Raw genomic sequence first — 15,174 nt, forward strand, 5'->3', positions numbered from 1 at the left:
AACAGGGTTCCCTACAGAAAAGTTATAACATTCTCAGGTTGGGTGATTTCAGGAGGATTTGATAAAGGCACTATTTATATGGTGGCTGATGGGATAATAAGGAAGAAGGGGAAGTAGTCTTCTACACTTATCAGGGTCTTAGGACATGATCTTCTTTAGGCTTAAAAGTTTGAAGGAAGAAATAAAACGTAGGGAGGAATGATTCTCCTATGTGAGCTACAATTTCTGGTCAAAAGTAACATCCATTCCAAGGTAACCCTCCAGAGAGAGAGCGAGGAAAACACATCTTGGCCTTTTGTCTTCATATTTTTTATACACAACTATTCTGGTTAACTAAATCTAGCTAGAATACAGGGAACAAGAACATAAGGGGAGGAGAAAGGATAAGAATAAATCTCACAAAGGATACAGAACTCATCTAGCAGAAAGATGGTATCTGTTTTGCTTGACATCAAATTTATTTGAAAGGCTCAGCACATGAGCTGGGAGCAGTGGCAGTGTGGGTGATGATACTGTGAGGGTCTTTTGACTGTGTAGTTCCACTTATTACCATGTAAGAATACTGTTTCTGGGTTTACAGGACATAGAGCTTTTAAAGAGAAGATGAAAATATGGATGAATATTTTCATGTGAAATATCCTGATTTTTAAAGTTTCTAAACAAATGAAAATACTGTAGTTCAATCATCTTGCAAATTTGTTGTTAAACTCATTTTATATAGTGCAGAAAATAACTTCATATTCAAATCTCAGTAACTTAAATAAAATGTCCAGCTACAGGTTATGATTCTTCATGGCAGCTCTTTTCTAGGAAACTCAAGCATCTGGGGTGCTGTAATCTGACTTTGTGGGTTTGTCATACAGGAGGTGAGAATGTTTTGAGTGTCATGGCATTGCCCTATAAATAACCACACCTATTCTCAGTTCATTGCAAAAGTACTAGTGAATTCTAACCTGATTTCAAGGACACTAAAATATTCATAAAATGTGAACTTTTTGTGTTACATGTCTGAGTCATAGGGTGATACTTTATACTTTTGAATTTGTTACATTCCTATCAATTTGACCACTGTTGGAACCTTAGAAAAGTTGGGAGGCATGGGCAGGGATAAATATGAATTCCTGAATAGATCCAGAGAGGGAAAGACAGTGGATAAAACCAATAGATGTGAAAGGGCAGAATGTAGGATATAGTTTAGAGAAATGCATGAGCTAGGATAGTATAACAACACTCCAAAGGAGTCCAAGAAGTCAATGATATTTGACTGGAAGGAAGTCCAAGTGGGCAGAATACATTCTGTGAATAAATCCTAACTGATGATCTGGACCAAAGAGTATATTTGTTATTGTTCCTGATTTATGTACAGTTGTAAAGCAAGTTATGTTTTTAAAAGGACATAAAATTGGAATAATTATCCTTAAAAACTATGTTTAAAAAAGGAAACGCTCCTTTTTGACACCTTAGGAGTGATGTCGATTTTTTTATTCAACAAATAACATATAAACACATGAAGCAGAAAGTGATAATTTCCTGTAATATCTTAACTTCAAATAGAGCTATTGATAATGAATGTTGTATTATCCTGTAAGTACATGAATGCATAGGTACTTAGTTTAAATGACTATCATATATTCTTCTCTATAATACCTTTAAAATATATATCATTGCATATGTCCTTATCATTATATATGGTTCTACCTTGTGCTTTTAAAAAACAACAGGATATTGTGCTCTAAGTATATATCATAAACATAGTCATGCATGTTTTTCTGTCCTCTTGCTATTTCAGAAATGCTGCAAGCCATAATTTTGAGCACATATTTACATGTGAAATAGAATGAATTTTTATAATTCCAATTGTGAGAACAAAGTATATATGCATATATTATACAAATTATTTATATATATCTTTTATAACTTTGTATAATTATATAATTTTCTGTTTCTCAAATATCTCACACATCTTCCAATGAAAAAGTTCATTAAAAATACCTTCTTGACTCTGAAGATCCTCCATGGAGGGTTTCATCCTCCCTGGGGATTGGAGTGGGGATTGGGTGGGGGGTTGGGTGGCTGGTGAAGGCAGGGGAGGAGGAGAGAGAGAAGGAGCTGGGATTGGCATGTGAAGCAAACTTGTTTCTAATTCATATAAAAATATGGTTGAAAAACATACATGATAAACAAAAGAATCAGAAATGTGACAAGAAAACGTTTGAAAAGTGAAACTGGACAAGTGAGATGGATTATCAGGTAAAAAGATTCACCATCAAGCTTGACAATCCTGAGTTCAATCCCTGAAACCCGAATGGTGGACAAAGATAGCAGATTCCCAGCAAGGTGTCCTCTGACCTCCACAGTAGAGCCATAGCATATGCAGGTGCACAAGAATACATGCATGTGAATATACATACACACATACATATATACATGTAAAATATCTTCTTGATACTTTCACATACCATGTTTTTATATCTCTTTTTAAAATAGCATGACTTTTTCTTCTGCTTAATTTTGCTGTTTTAGAGCTTTTAGTTTTTCTTTCTTTAGCATCTTTCTATTCATATATTACATTTATATAAAGAATGACTCCATTGTCATGATTTTGTTGTCACCACGCCCAGCTTGAATGAGTGTAGCTGCTTAACCTCTGCAGCCAGTCATGGTCTGTATACCTCTTTCTGTAAATATGTGATAACACATATTTTGATTCATATGCAAATTTTAACTCTACCTGCTGTGCTCATATTTGTTATTCTTAGTGTAGTTTAAGTATCACTTTTTAAATCATTATACTGTTAATCTAGCATGTAGAGTACTTGACATTATTGATAAAAAACACATAAATGTTTTCACCAAGAGTTACATATGAGAGTTCTTTTCACAAATTTGTTCATTTTAACAGCAATCTGGAAACTACCAAAATGTCATCATGTAGTATGTTACAATGGAATTCTGTAGATCAGTGGAAAGTAATATTTATGTATAATATTTATGTTTATATTAGAAAGGAAACAGAACAGAAGAATAAATAGTAATGCTCTATTTATATAAAATATTAAAAAGACAAAACTAAATGATAGTGTTAGAAACCAGAATACTGATTAATTTTTAGAAAAACATTTGAGTTAGAAAATGTAGGGAGATTAGTTGGGCAGTGGTGGCACACGCCTTTAATCCCAGCACTCGGGAGGCAGAGGCAGGCGGATCTCTGTGAGTTCGAGGCTGGGCTGGACCGACAGCCTCTAAAACAATACAGAGAAACCCTGTCTTGTAAAAACCAAAAAAAAAAGAAAATGTAGGGAGATTAAAGGATGTTTTTGATGGGTATGATCTTTTATATTGATTTGCATGGTGTTTATATAGGAATATTTTAATAACCTTATAAAATTTAAGATTTATGCATTCTCTACATAAACATCCTCCATAAAAGTTTACAAAAATTTCAATATCATTTGTAAGAATGTACAAATATATTGCAAATATATGAAATGTAAGGTAATTGTGGAGAATCCATGATGGATTAAAAAGGATAAAAATAGGATAGGGGGGAAGAGGGAATCATAGGTTAGAAGACAGATCAGGCACTATTGTGACCTCTAGTGATCTAAAGGGATGACACCAACTGGCAAGCTAAGCAATAGTGGAGAGACCACCTCGAATGCCCATTCCTGATAATGAACTTGATGTCTCTAACCATCCTGGAGCCTTCATCCAGTGACTGATGGAAGCAGAGGCAAACACCCACAGTTAAACACTGAGCTGAACCCAAGGAACCCAGTGACTGAGAGAGAGAGGAGCGAAGAGCAAATTGGCAAAGAATGGGCTGGCAAAACCAGCACAGACAGCTGATCTGAACACGGGAGAGCTCTTGGACCACAGAACAACAGCAGGGACTCCAGCATGGGGCTGATCCAGACCCCCCCAAATGTGAGTGTCAGTGAGGAGGCCTGGGCAACCTATTGGAGCCCTGAGCAGTGGATCAGTGTTTATCCCTGGAATACTAACAGACATTGAGTGTCCATAACACAAAGAGGGGTGCTCTCTCTGCCTGGACTCTTAGGGGAGTGCCTGGACCCTACCCTGAGTGAAATGACAGACTCTAGATATCCCCTATGTGGAAGGATTTGGCAATAGGGTGGGAGGGTGGGGGGATGGTGGGAGGTGCGGGAGGAGGGGAGGGAGACGGAACTGGGATTGACATGTAAAACAAGCTATTTAAAATTAAAATAATAAAAATAAATAAATAAATTTTTAAAAAAGGATAAAAATAAAGTACTCCTCACAAATAATATCTGTATACATATATAGAAAACTTAAAAATCAACAGATAAGTTAGGAAAATCTAACACGTTTGTTGGATATGTAATCAATATTGAAAATCTTTTCATTGATTATATATCCAAATTATTCTTTATGTTAGTATAAATAGAACATAAAATGAACTGAGGAAATAACATCATCAATGATGATGCTCTAGAACCCACATAAACAAAAGGTAGTGTGGTGACCTGAATTTATAACCTCAGCTTTGGGGAGGCAGAGACAAACAAATCTCTGGGGCTCATTGACCAGATAACCTAGCCTACTTGGTGAGTTTAACCCAACAAGTCTCAAAAGAACTTGAAAAATCACACCCAAAGTTGAACGTCTGGCCTCTACATGCTTGTGTACACTCATGAACCTGCTCATACATACACACAAAAACAAATAAGTGATGTTATAATGGAATTAATATGTAAAATAATATTGTTTCTAATTTAAATATAAATTTATATTAAAGTTATCTAGTGTTTGAATTAAGTTTAATTTGAAGTGAAAACTTCTATTTAATCAAAGCAAAACATTAAATAAAATCTAGATAAATTAAATATCTTGTGTGATGGGGATGTCTTCTGTACATATGTTTTTCTTATTGGTTGATGAATAAAGCACTGTGGCCAATGAGGCAGGACACAAGGAGGATTCTGGGAAGTGCAGGAAGAGGCAGTTGAGATGTAGACTGCTGGAGGAGTAACACTATGCTGGGCATTACTGCACAAGCCACAGTCTCATGGCAGTACATAGATTGATAGAAATGGGTTAATAACTACGACAGAGCTAGTTAATAAGAAGCCCTAGTCAGCGGCCAACAGTATTATAACTAATATGGAGTCTGTGTGTTCATTTGGGGTTGATACAGCTGGGACCAGGCTGGTGGTTTTTCTATATACACATAAATACTGTTTCCAATTGATTCATAGACCCAATAAAATTACAATAAATACCCAATAAAATTTCTTGCAGAATTTGACAGTAATATTTTAAAGTTTGTATGAGAACAAAGGTGTAAAATCTAGACTAAATGGAGGAGGAGTGAATCTGAGAAAGAGGGAAGGTGGTAGAGCTGGGAGGAGTAGAGGGAAGGGAAACCATGGTTGTGATGTAATGTATGAGAGGAGAATAAATAAAAAGAGTAAAGAAACCCTAGACTAACCTGTCTTGGAGGATATTGATAAAATGGGACGCTATGGAATGCTAATAAGACTACAATTATTAGTATTGTATTGACACTTATATAGGTAAATAGAACAAAGGGACATATTAAAAATCAGAAATAATATAAAAGACGATTTTACCCTTAATTGGCAACAAAAAGTGGGAAAGGGATAGATTTTTCAATAAGTGAATCTGGAACAATTAGGTAATATATATATAAACATAATTCTCTTCCTAAAGCCATAATATGAATAGATTTTAGTTGTATCATAACCAGAATGAAAAAAGTCAAAGACAATGTGTCCAGAAATAAATATACGAAAATATCTTCATGCATTTGGGTAGGGGAAGTATTTATTGACCTTAACACTGACTCTAAGGGGGAAAGTCTCTGAACTGAAACTAGATACCTTATCATGCCTTTACCAGTATAGATAGGAAGGGCACATAGACAAGGTAAATTTTTCCTAAATTAGAAAACAGGCATATTTTTAATAATTTAGTTCCTCATTACAATACTTGGTAGGTAGGAATGATGGAAGTATTGTTAATATCCAGAGGTGGATGTGTAACATCTCAGTGGTGGGAAGAGGGAATCTGGCAGTAAGCTTTGGATAATTAGTGAATTACAGACAATAAGAGACCCTGTCTGACAAAACAAAGTGGACAGCTCCTGAGAGAGTAAACCAAAATTGACCTCTGGTTCCCACATGTGCGTGTATATGCATGCACAAAATTCACCCCTACACATACATGTGCTACTACACACACATGAACACAAACATATATACATATACACACAAGATGATCAAATGAGATTTGTATATACTGAGATTTAGTTTTACTCAGTGGTTGCTGAGATTGCAAAACAACCTAATTCTGTAATTTAAAACTGTGGCATGCCAGATTGATAGAGACTGATCACTTTTATTCCAGTTAGTTTATAGATCATTTTAGATTATCATCTACAATCTGGAAAACCATTTTTGCTACATTTGCTGTGCAGTGCTCTTGTCATCCTGTCCTTGTTGCTCTTACTCTGGACACACAGTGCATATTTAGTAATTATACTATGAAAGACACAAATAAACCCAAATTCAGCATTCCATTTTCCCATTTTTTTTCAGTAAAAAAAAATCGGGGGGAATACTAACAAATAATGTCGATTTAATCAGAATAAAAATAGTATTAAAAGCTATATGCAGCAGACTGGAAGCATCAAAAAGAAAAGTTATACCGATAAGCTAATCTTTACAATGATTGAAGAGGGGGGCCTTCATTTTGCCAAACTGGGTACACTCACAACCAAAGAAAGTATCAGAATTCAAAGATTATTACTTTTTACAAACTCACTTATAAAAAGTATGAAATGCTAGTTTAGGACATTTTTAAACAAATGACTTTTGTTCAAAGAAACATTGACTCAGCCTTTTTGGTTCCCATATCTTGTAGAAGAAAGATATAATTAATATGATGATTAAAAAGAAAATTAGCAGAGAGAAGTCATGCAGTTGAGTTATGCTCCTATTGGATTTCACCTGGTGCCCTACTGGGTGTTCAGTTCAAGAAGAACAATGTTCTAAGAATGGAAAAACAAAAGTGCTTTTATTTTGTGTGCTTTTACCCAGTGAGTAGCAGTAAATTAAAATGTATTCTAATACGACGCAGCAATTTTAGTTTTGTTGATATTGTTAGCAGTAAATTAAAATGTATTCTAATACGACACAGCAATTTTAGTTTTGTTGATATTGTTTGGGTACTTTTACCAAACCCACTACAATTATTAGATTAGGTGTTCATACGTGTGTGGATTGATTTTCCTGATGTATTCTCAGGTCCAATTTGCCAGTATTTTATTGAGTATTTTTGCATCAATATTCTTGAGGAATATTGGTCTGAAGTTTTCTTTATTAGTTGTGACTTTGTGTGACTTGGGTATCAAGGTTATAGAAGCCTCCTAAAAAGAGTTTGGAATGACCCTTCTGCTTCTATTGCGTGGAATACTTTGAGGAGAATTGGTATTAGCTGTTCTTTCAGTTTCTGGTGGAATTCTGCACTGAGGCCATCTGGATCTGGGTTTTTTTTTGTTTTGGTTGAGACTTTTGTTGACTGCTTATATTTTTAGGGGTTATAGGTCTATTTAAATTGCTTATCTGTTCTTGATTTATTTTCTGCAAGTGACATCTATCCAGAAAATTGTTCATTTCTTTTAAATTTTCGAATTTTGTGGAGTACAGGTTTTCAAAGTATGTCCTGATGATTCTCTGGATTTCTTCAGTGTCTTTTGTTATGCCCCCCTTTTCATTTCTGACTTTGTTAATTTGCATGTTCACAGTCTGCCATTTGGTAAGTTTGGATAAAGGTTTATCTATTTTGTTGATTTTCCCAAAAAGCCAACTCTTTATTACTTTGATTCTTTGTATTGTTTTCCTAGTTCCTACTTTATTGATTTCAGCTTTCAATTTGTTTATTTCCTGTGAGTTTGCTTCTTTTTTCTAGAGCTTTCAGTTGTGTTGTTAATTCTCTAGTGTGACTACCCCCCAGATTCTTCATGTGGGCACTTAGTGCTATGAACTTTGCTCTTAGCACTGCTTTCAAAGTGTCCCATCTCTTTTTTTAATAAAAAATATTGTATTTACTTAAAAGCATTCACAATGTCAACAAGACAGCTGCATTTTTTGGAATTACAGAGTGGTATTCAGTTAACAGAACAATTATCTTCTTATAAACTGCATCAGAGACAACTGAAGATTAATAAAAAACACAAACGAAACAAAAATCAAAACAAAACAAATCTGCTGTCCCCTTAAATAACTAATTTGTGCTGTGCACCAACAAGAACCTGCTTTAAATTTCCATGCCAGTTTACAACCCCAGACTGTACCAGTCAAGGTCAGTGGCTATAGAAAATACTTCCACGACAGGGTATCTAAGGACACATGCAATAGTGTTTTAACTATACAACAAAAGACACTGTACAGTTTTAAAACATCTTACACAGTTTTACATTTCAACTTTTTTCTTTAAAAGGAGTGAGTTTTGTACAGGGGGGTTAAATGCTTTACAGACAAAAAACTGTGCTAGAACCAAACTATTAATCATCATCTACCTTGCCCTCCCATCTTCTGAAACTCTCTACCGCCAGCCCCAACCCCCCACCCACTACACAGGGATTGTGGGGCCCTCATCGGGTCCATCACATAATTTGGGGGAGGCCCTAGGCTCCCTTTCAGGTATCTGGGCTGCAATAGTATCCCTCCATAGGGAATGGGCTCCCAAAGTCCATTTGTGATCTAGGGATAAACACTGACTCCACTGTTAGAGGTCCAGTAGACCTCCCAGGCCTCCTAAATAGAACCCACATTCAGAGGGCTTGATTGGGTCTAATGCTGATTCCCCAGGTTTACAGCTAGGGTACGCGTGCTCTCACTAGGTCAGGTCAACTGTTTCTGTGGGTTTCTCCAGCACAGTCTTGGCTCCTCTGCTCATCCGACCTCCCTCTTCACAACTGGAATCCAGGCGTATGGCTCAGTGTTCAGATGCCTCATCCTTTTCATCCTCCTCCTCATCTTCCTCTTCCTTCTTTTTTGTGCTCTTTTCTGCCTTGACCACCCCCTGTTTTGCTGCATCAGGTTTTCCTTTAGCTCTGTAAGCAGCAATATCCTCTCCGTGCTTCTCCTTCAGCGTGGCAACCTTCCTTTCGTAGGGCTGCTTGTCATCTGGAGCAGTGTTGTTCCACATCTCTCCCAGTTTCTTTGCAACATCACCAATGGACAAGCCAGGGTCTTCCCCTTTGATTTTTTAGGCGATACTCAGAACAGAACAATAAGGCAGAAGGAGGCCTCTTGGGTGCACTGGGGTCCTTGAACCTCTTTTTGGCTTCCCCTTCTGGGGAGATGCAGGTTTTCCTTTTGCTTTCATAACGAGCCTTGCCAGCCTTTGCCATGTCTTCACATTTCCCCTTTTCTTTAGCAGACATGGTCTCCCACCTTTCTGAGCACTTCTTGGAGAACTCTGAAAAGCTGACAGTGCTTCTTCTTGTGTTCCTCCCGGCAAGTTTGCACAAAGAATGCATGTGAGGACATTTTGCCTCTCTGATTCTTAGGATCTCCTTTGCCCATGTTTAGTTGATTTTTGTCCATGAGGCATAGAGTCCCCCAGTTCCTGTCCGGCTAGCGCTTACTCTGGCGCTGTCTCTATGGAGCTCAATGTACTGCAGGGTTTCTTGCTCTTGATACTGAGGTTTTTGTTATTGTATGGTTCTTGTGGAAGTTATTGTCAGCCCAAGTGACTTAAATATATGTGAGTGTGTGTATACAAATACACTTACATGGATTATGTATTAGTTTTAGGTAAATGTAAAATGATATTATTACTTTTAGCTTTATTGAACAACCATGGTGTTATTTGTTTCCTGTCTCTTTTTCATCTTGTGTTGACCATCCCCCCTCCTTAGTTAGAGCCCACTCGTTGTTTTCCCATTTCCAACTTCATATCTTTGTATCCTGTTTTCCCACACCCAAACTCTCTCCCCTATCTATGTTTCCTTTATATTTTCCTGGTTTCTGAGTTTATTCCATGTTCTATACTTACTGTGGTAGTTTGAATGTAATTGGCCCCATAACCACAAAGGGAGTGGCACTATTAAGAAGTGTGACCTTGTGGACTTTGTGTGGTCTTGTTGGAGGCTCAATGTCAAGGCTGACTTTGAGACCTCATATACGCTCAAGTCACACATAGTGAAACAGTCTACTTCCTGTTGCCTGCATATCAACATGTAGCAGCTCTTTCTCCAGCACCATGTCTATCTGCATACCACCAGGTTCCCCACCATGGTACTAATAGACTGAAATTCTGAACTGTAAGGAAGCCACCACAATGAAATGTTTTCCTTTATAAGAGTTGCTGTTATCACAGAGTATCTTCACAGCAATTGAAATCCTATTTAAGACAGAAGTTGGTACTAGGGACTAAGGTATTGCTGTGATAGATGTGACCATGTATTTGTTTGGAGGAATTTGGGTTTGGTACTTTGGGTTAAGAAAGCTTTAAACACTCCTTAATGGGCCATACTAGTAAAAACATGGAAGACAGTGGTGATAAGAGTTATTTGAACTGTAAGTGACTGTCTTCAAGAAGTTTCAGAGGAGAAGAATATTAAAGATTGCTGCCTAGAGATTGTTCTTGTGATATTTTGGTTAAGAATGTGACTCTTTTTTTTGCTATTGTCCAAAGAGTCTCCCTGAGGCTAAATTGAAAAGTTTTGGATTAAATCTATTGGCAGAAAAATCTCAAAACAGCTTAATATAGACTCTGTTGTGAGGTTATTAATAGTGAAATGGAGCAAGCTGAGCAAATGAAAATACAAATTGTTGTTACAAGCTTATGGGGGCTACAGAGTGGAATGTAGAAGTTTGAATTTAATTGGCTCCCATAATCCCAAAAGGAGTGGCGCTATTAGGACGTCTGACCTTGTAGAATAAGCGTGGTCTTATTGGAGGAGGTGTGTCACTGTAGAGGCTGACTTTGAGGTCACATATATACTCAAGATGCTGTCCATTGGCTCAGACAACTTCTGTTTGGCTGTAGCCAGCACCATGTCTGCCTGCTAACACCAGAGGATTTTGAGTTAGGTACTACAAATGAGAAAGAACATGCAACATTTGTGTTTCTGGGTCTTGGTTAACTTACTCAATATAATATTTTCTAGGTCCATTCATTTATCTTCAAATTTCATTTTTCTTTACATCTTAATAATATTATAATTTGTATATAAAACACATTGTCATTTTAATTCATCTGTTGAACTCAACTGTAATACTATAAACTACAACAATGACTAGCATTGAAATATATGCATAAAGGTTCAGTGAGTGTTACATATCACTGGCAACAAAAAGTTGTCTAATTGGATTTGAGTCTTACTCAACCTGAGGGAAATAATGCTTGGGACTCGAAACTAGCCAGGTTCCCAAGGCTAGGGAGATCATGGACCTTAGAAAAGACTCTAATGCTGCCACTTTTCAAGACCAGCATAATTCCTTACTACATTCTGAATATTATCCTTATACCCACAGCTAAGTGTAGCTACCACTTCCATGCCACAGAACTATGAGTTTTGTATTCACTTTCCTGAAAATTAACCACTACTACCTAGATGTTTCTTCATTTTACAGGACAGACTCTGAATTAACTGTATTTTACCTTTTTCCTGTTCCTAATCACATTATAAACCCCAATTTGAATATTGAATAAATTTTCAGGTAAGTCATATTTATGTGAATAATTTTATTCCTAAACATGAGTCATGGCTATAACTGTAGTAAGGAGGAAGAGGATGTATTTTAGAGTCATTCCTTCCTTCTACTTAATATTTCACTAACCTTGAATTGGAAAAATATCTTTTTTTTTGCTTAACCAAGCATCTAAACATTCAGTATGAAACATTTTAACTAGACAAGAAATTACTTCTGGAACCACAAAATACCTGAACACAACACAGTTGCCACCTTGTGAAGTTTCATGAAGTCTGTGCCTGTACTGCTTATGAATTAAGCAAGTAAAGGGCAGATGCAGAGGCATACAGCCTGTTTGAAATGAATCAGATTCTGTCTTTGTTCATCCTAAGTATTTTATATTCCAATAATGTGAATCATCTTCAGCTCTCGTTTGAGTTCATTCACCTCTGTCACTTTTCAAAGAATGTGTTCTTCAAACACTTTCCTCTACAATTAATCATGACTGGAAAAACTCCATGGTGAATAGAATAATAGCTGTATGCCCAGACTGAATTCAACTTCACTTAAATTATTTTCTGAATAGCTTATGTGTCCTGTCAGCCATGACTCTTCCACTTCAAATGTGATTATTATAATCTTTTCTGCTTCCAGGGAACAGAGATAATTAAATTCGTAACTATGATCAGTGCAACATTTTTTGCAAATATAATCAATCTTCATTCAAAGATTTGTCAAAAATGAATCTCAGTTTTACCACTTTCTTTCCTTTATTTCCTCTGATGCTATATGGTTAAAGGACTATGACATTATGATATTTACTTACTGCAGTATGTTCTTGAGTAGATCATGTTGATGAACCCCATTCTCTAAAAACTAAAGATAATGGTGTGGACATATAATTACTACATGAAATAATGCATACATGACAATTAAAAGCTATGACCAAAGAAACCATAAATTTCTTAATCATGTAACTACATTTGAATTTTTTCCTGAGAAGTAACAAACATATTTCAGCTTTTCTAGTAACTCCTAAATAGTATATGTTCAATGCAAAATAATTCTTGATAGCTTAAGAAAGATAAATTATGACAATCTGTAGAGAAATTAATTAGATTCAATCACTATTAACACATTTCTGTTTAAATAAAAAAATATATAAAACTTTAAATCTTAGAATCTAGTATTCATGTACTCAGCAATTGGCTGCATAAATACATATATACATGCACACAGGCACATATATATTCCCATCAGATAAATGCAAAAAATATCAATATATGTTTATCATTTACCAGTTAGTAGCCTATAGTAGAATAAGGTGATAAAATGAACACTGTAAAATAGAGCTTTCATCCAGTAGCTGATGGAAGCAGAAGCAGAGATTCACAGCTAAGCACTGGGACGAACTCTTGGGATCCAGTTGTAGAGAGTGATGAGCAAAGGGGTCAAAACCAGGCTGGGGAAACTCATAGAAACAGTTGACCTGAACAAGTGGGAGCTCATGGACCCCAGATTGATGGCTGGGAGGCCAGGATCGAACTGATCCAGACTCCCTGAATGTGCGTGTCAGTGAGGAGGCTTGGGCAGTCTTTGGGGCCAATGGCCGTGGAACCAGTATTTATCCCTAGTGCATAGATGGATATTCTCTCAGCCTAGACACATGGGAGAGAGCCTAGGTCCTGTCCCAAATGATGTGACAGACTTTGCTGATCCCCCATGGGAGGCCTCACCCTCCCTAAGGAGTGGATGGAGGGTGGGATGGGGAGATGATGGGGGGAATGGGAGGACAGGAGGGGGAGGGAACTGGGATTGGCATGTAAAATATGATTGTTTTTAATTTAAATAAAATTTTATTTAAAAAGTCGTAAAAAAGACAAACAAAATATGTATACTTTTGAGCTGACCAGATTGCTCAGTGAGTAGAGCACTTGCCACAATCCCTGATAATTTGAGTTCAATCTCTGAAACCCACATGTGGGAAGGAGAGAGCCAATTCCCAAAATTGTCCTCTGACCTCCACATGTGTGTAAAAAATGTAAAGTCTTTTTTTGTAAAAAGATAAGAGCATATATTTCCCAATACAAAATAAATAAGATGTAAACTTTAAAATCAGTAATAAATTTTAAAAATAAACTTAATCTGTACATTTCATCTATAAGTTCATTTATGGGTATAAACACATACATGCTTATATAACGCAAAATCATGTGGATTAAATTACCACTGGAGCCTTTTCACAGGAACAGAAAGCCTTGTGTCATGTTTAGGTTATGCCGGAACACGTCACAGCATCACACAAGGTAACTGTCAGGCCAGTATCTTAGTATAGACATATCCTCTGTGTGTGTTCTTCAAAATTTAAAGCAATGAAAGGACTATCAAAGACCCTGCATAGACGTGGGTTTTTTGTTTGCTCACTTTTTAAATTTTTTTTTATTTAAATTAGAAACAAGCTCGTATTACATGTCAATTCCAGTTCCCTCTCCCTCTCCTCCCCCCTTGCTTGATTGTTTTAACAGAGCCTTTAATACTAGAGATGAGAAATATAATGTAAGGAATGACAATAGCTCCTAGGGACCTGAAGCCTCCAATTTGCAGTAGTGTGAAAGAGCATCAGTCAGGAAATGATGTCAGCATTCTTGGGCACTGATAGCATTCCCATCCAGTGAGATTACTCTCACCAATAGGAATGGTATATAACAACTATAAGTAAAAGCCTTGAGTCTCAGAAATCTTTTCGGGAGAATGAGACTAATGACATCAATCATTTAGGTTATTGGAACTACCAGCCATTCATTTGGCTGCATAAGCGCAGGCCAGATTATATCAACATTTTTGCCCATGGATTGCTTGATTCATAATTCTTGCTTATAAATGCTGGTGATTGAATGTAAAATTACACATTTAAAATATAATTTATTGATTCTATGATAATATGAAGATAATTACCATCTGTTGAGAACTACTTGATTACTGGTATCTAATCTAAACCTGGGTATGGTGTTTTTGTTTTTGTTGATGCTGTTGTTTTCCTTTAGTCCCAGTGCTCAGAAGACTGAAGTGAAAGCTTGCTTCATTTGACATTTGAACTCAGGAGGTTGAGACAGTCTCAGCAAAAGCCAGACAGAGAGAGGGGAGAAGTCTGGGGAGATGGCTCAGTGAGTAAGAATACTTGCTGTTCAAACATGAAGACCTGAATTCGGATCCCCAGAACTTATGTAAAATGCCAATAGGACTGTAAGTTCCTGAAAGCTTAGATCTTCAGCGGGAGGGGTATATAGAAAAAAATCCTGTGGTCTTCTGGCCAGCAAGACTCAGTCAAAAATGACAGCCTGTAGAGAGCGATACTATCCCAACTGATTAAGGCAACATACTCCTTGGGCCTCTTCAGCATTTACAGCTATCCACATATATACCTATGCCTCCCTGCCACCTCCACCTGCCCACACACACATGG

At 36.7% G+C, this 15,174-nt stretch overlaps 1 pseudogene; it reads right to left on the minus strand.

Moving 5' to 3' along the window:
- Positions 1–9,003: 9,003 nt before the first annotated feature.
- LOC101830267 lies at positions 9,004–9,599 on the minus strand (annotated as a pseudogene).
- Positions 9,600–15,174: the final 5,575 nt, after the last annotated feature.

This window comes from Mesocricetus auratus, unplaced genomic scaffold, assembly GCF_017639785.1.
Source record: "Mesocricetus auratus isolate SY011 unplaced genomic scaffold, BCM_Maur_2.0 Super-Scaffold_100003, whole genome shotgun sequence".
Taxonomy (NCBI): domain Eukaryota; kingdom Metazoa; phylum Chordata; class Mammalia; order Rodentia; family Cricetidae; genus Mesocricetus; species Mesocricetus auratus.